The sequence below is a fragment of the Sinocyclocheilus anshuiensis genome, unplaced genomic scaffold (genome assembly GCF_001515605.1).
Source record: "Sinocyclocheilus anshuiensis isolate Anshui unplaced genomic scaffold, SAMN03320099.WGS_v1.1 scaffold2073, whole genome shotgun sequence".
In the NCBI taxonomy this organism is placed as follows: domain Eukaryota; kingdom Metazoa; phylum Chordata; class Actinopteri; order Cypriniformes; family Cyprinidae; genus Sinocyclocheilus; species Sinocyclocheilus anshuiensis.
Window position 1 is genome coordinate 61,970 of NW_015551110.1, and position 4,397 is coordinate 66,366.

Here is a 4,397-nt window from a genome sequence, read left to right on the forward strand (position 1 = left end):
ACTATCAAATTTGAAATCAGTTCTAATCAGGTTGACTTCGAATCTTCAGATTCGATTCCTCTCAAAACCTGAGCTAAAATAATAATAATTAATTCCCTTACAAAATTAACTTTATCTTACAAAATGTTTCTGAGCTTGTATCACCAAAGAAGACATGCGGTTCTATTAAAATTGCATAGGCTACTTAGATGGTATAATCACATGTAGTGCTAGTTTAAGAGCAACAAAAACTTTTGAATTTCCTACAATTAGAAAGAAATACAATAATATTAAAGCACTGAAACTATTTGATTTTCTGTTATTAACAGAGGTGGGAATGTCTGTAATCACCCAGAACAAACTCTATCAACCATATACTCTAGCAACACCCCGATTTTCTGTAATGAACTGAGGTGGGAATATCTGTAATCACCCAGAACACACTATCAAACATATACTCTAGCACCGCCCCAGCAACTGCATAGCAAGAGCCTAGCAACCACCCAGAATATCCTAGCAACCAACTAGCAACACTTTAGCAAACATCAAGAACATCTAAGTGACCAAACCATTTACGTTTTTTAAACAAGACTTTAAGACAAGCATAAATTTGTCTTTCAAACTTTTTGATGCAGTTATTACAGTTTTTCTTACAGGTTTTTTTTCAACTGCTTGCACACATTGTCAAAACTTTGCCTCTTTTTTTCAAAACTTTACACACAAATCCAAGAATTGCACACAAAAAATGGAAAATGCCTCACATCTCTTGCAAAATGAAGCACTGCACTCAAAATATCACAAACACATCTCAAAAGCAAACATTTGCAAACACCTTTGCCATAATATTAATTCCTGTTAGATTTTTGTGTTACATAGAGAATTGTGTGTTGTTTTACAAAAAGTGTTTTATGAAATTGAGTCAAAGGCTGGGAATTAGTGTATGGTTTTGCAGATTTAGCGTGCTTCTGCTATTTGAGTGTGAGTTTCAGAAACTGTGTGGCAAGTAAAGATTATGTGTGTAAGCAGTTAAAAAAACTGTAAATGCTTACAATTCAAATACACAGATGACTTTCCTGCCCAGTGAATACTGAGATCAATAACACTGTAACAAAAACTCTTACTAGGATTCAGGAATTATTTTTGCAGCTCAATGTCTATTACAGTATACATAAATTAAATTACAGATACAGATGTATAATTCAGCAATGAACTTTTGGTAAAGTAATCTTTAATCTTGCAGAAAGCACTAGAAAAGTTCAAACTGTATGAACTTGGTCTCCTGACACAAGACTAGCTATATGCTATATCAGTCATTTCTCAGTTCTTCAAAAATGCAGTACACATAAAAATGGTTACAAATAAAATTTGACAGTCACACGCTTGAAGGTGTACAACATGTGCTACTGTACATATAGAATTGTTAAATTTCCATTATCTAATGTACTGGTACTGTACTGTAATTATACTGTATGTGCACACTGTAAAACATTTCAAGTTGGTTAAACTTAGAAACAAAAGTTCACCTGCTGCCTTAATTACAAGTTAAGTGATGAACACCTGCTGTTATTGAGAATTACAGAGGATCAGATGTTGATCTTTTAACATTTTTAACATCCTCATTTAGACATAATTTATACTGTTTCTGGACCAAATAAACACTCTCAGGATGCATTAAATTAAAACTCATGTTGTTTCAATGTAATTTCCATTTGTAATTGCAAAGCAACTCACAGACACTGTTTATCCAAAACTCAAGAAAATAAAAGAATCTTCACTGAAACAGTGTTGAAGTTTATGAGATAATTAAATGATCAAATAACTGATGATTGAGCATTTGGTAAAATCAACTGCAAATAAAAGACATTAAATCTCTCAAGATCTCAGCAGAGGAGGATCAAACATCTCCACAAACAGCATCACCAGCTTCACTCATTAGATTGACTTTATTTCTGTCAGACATCTAGAGAAGCTCTTATTGAGAATTAATCGATGTTTAGATGTTGATATTTGTTTAATTTGAAGTCACCATTGTGCTGGGCAGTGTTTGCTTTAGTTGGAATCTTTGTCCTCGTGCTTCTTGTGTTAGCTTTTCTTTGGTTGCAGTAACTGTGTCTTTGTGAAACACAATTGTTGCTGCAAAGGAGGCCAAAATAAAGCGAGATCAGGTGTTATCGGCTCCTTGTTGGAGACAATAAAATCATCACAAAATGAGCATCTGATGTGATTTTAGTTTTGTTTAATATTTGGTATTTACAGCCCTCAAACCTGCAGAATCTGCACCAAGACTTGGTACTGGCACCAAGAGCATTGAAATGATCACTTATTCTGAAGATGGACAAAATGCATGTGCATGGGATATTTTTTACAAGTACATGAATTTCATAAAAAACCGTTTTGTATGTCACTCACTCCTGCTCCGTTTTAGAGCAGTATGTACTGCTCGGTTATTGATAATATCTTGAATTTTGTTGTTACATTATGGCTTGTTAGATGTCATCGATAACTCATCCTCATGTTACTTTAGATTTGTGTGACTTTCTTACCATTAAAGGATGTAAAATGACTTTCATATGAACGTTTTGCAAACCATATCAAAAAGTCAGGTGAAAGCTTTTGCTATTGCAGATTTTGTTATTATCCTCCGGCGTGGCTCTCGCATCTCATTCCACAGTTTTGGCAGTGATTTTATGTGACAGAAACATAAATAAACTTATTTTCTGTTTGTTTCTTTTTTTTTTTTAGTTCCTCTGAGATGTCTCTTCCCTGGAGATCTGCAGGTATGGAATGAATGAGTGAATGCATGAATAAACCCAGTTTTAGCCAAAGTCAAAAAACAATGTCATTTTAATCATTAATTAATCGACGACAGCTTTTATACCTCAGTAAAGAGTGGAGCAGTACAGTTCTATTTATACAGCAGGCTTTGACAAAAATATGGTTGAGAGTCTTTGAAAAATTGTGGTTGTCACTCCCTTAAGTAAACAAAACCCACACGTGATGAAATTGATTAAGCTGGATTGCCCTCAACCCTGAAAACAAAAACATACTGGAACTGCACAAAGTGCACTAATTTGTCATTTTATTCAAAACAGCAAATTAAGATATTAAGATATATTCTTGGTTTTAAGCAAATTCCCAAATAATTCCTAGTAGGTTGATTTATGACTGTATGTAGAGCCATGAGTATGTAGTAACGCGTGCTGTACACATACCTTAGCTTTTCTCTGCCAAATTTTAGATCCTCTTCATGTACAAAGCATTGTCACTTCACAGCAAACGGTGTGAAGTTAAGTCCAGTCCAGTGGCTTGTCTTATTTCACCTCTAGAGGGTGATGGTACACTGTTGAACCAAAAGAAAATAAAGTTTTGCAAAAGAAAATAAAGTTTTGCAAACGAAAATAAAAGTATTGAGAAAAAATAAATGTGTTTTTGCAAAAGAAATAAAGAATTGCAAAATATAAATGAAACAGCACAAAAGCGATGATTTTGCAATACATATTTTCCATGGCCATATCTACTAATTTATTTGCAACGCAGCTTTTATTTTGCGTTTCAGTCAAGTTTGAGCTTGCGATACCGTTTTCCCTTTGCGCTTCACGTTTCTGCGCGTCTTGCTTTGTGGCACTGTTTTGACATGGGGGTGGAGTCAAGGGACGGGGGCGTGTACAACAGGCCTGGGCATGCCTCCCTGGAAGTGACGTCATCGGCCCGAGACGCAGCTCACTGATCCAGGCACCATCGCTGAGCAGAGGCATGTGGGTGGATCGTTTCCATTTATTCTCTAGCATTAAAACATGCATGTTTTCGTTTTATTAACAAATGCATATGTGTATTAGCAGTGTTTGCTCAAGTTAAAGAAGTTGTTAACATGAACATCTGCTGTTTACTTCTCTCAATGTGCACACTTTTATAGCATTAAAATGTGTATTGTTTCATTTGGTTAACTAAATGTGTTTGTTTAAAATCTCTTAACCTGTGGGAGGACGCCAATGCACAGAAGCGTTCTTTGTTTACATGAGTTCAGAGTTACTGCTAGTTTTAATGTTAAAGAATGCAATTAACTTCATAAACTAACTTACATCATTAAAAAGGTCTACGACTCAAGCTTCATATCGATCTCGACTTCGTTTTTCATTTACATAACTCCTGGCATAAATTAAGAAATGATTGTAACTGTTAAGTTTTTCTTTTAAATGAAGCTCGAGTCTTTTTGGTTTAGTTTTGTCGTGGCCACGAGATATTAATTCGTGGGAACGTGATAATATGTCGTGGCCATGAGATCCTATTGAGGGAACAACTTCTAGTTGATAGTATATGCTACCATATATTTTGCAAATACTGTAAACGCCTGACAATTATGCCAATAAAGTTTTGACTTTATGATTGCATTTACACCTGTATGTGACGATAAATGAGTG

General features: G+C 34.9%; 1 long non-coding RNA gene across 1 annotated transcript in view; it reads right to left on the reverse strand.

Annotated features, from left to right (window-relative positions):
- Positions 1-3,803, reverse strand: part of LOC107662940 (uncharacterized) — a 6,662-nt gene extending 2,859 nt beyond the window's left edge. The window contains exon 1 of the long non-coding RNA XR_001631262.1: positions 3,557-3,803. This is a non-coding gene — a long non-coding RNA (uncharacterized LOC107662940). The remainder of the gene's footprint in view (positions 1-3,556) is intronic.
- Positions 3,804-4,397: the final 594 nt, after the last annotated feature.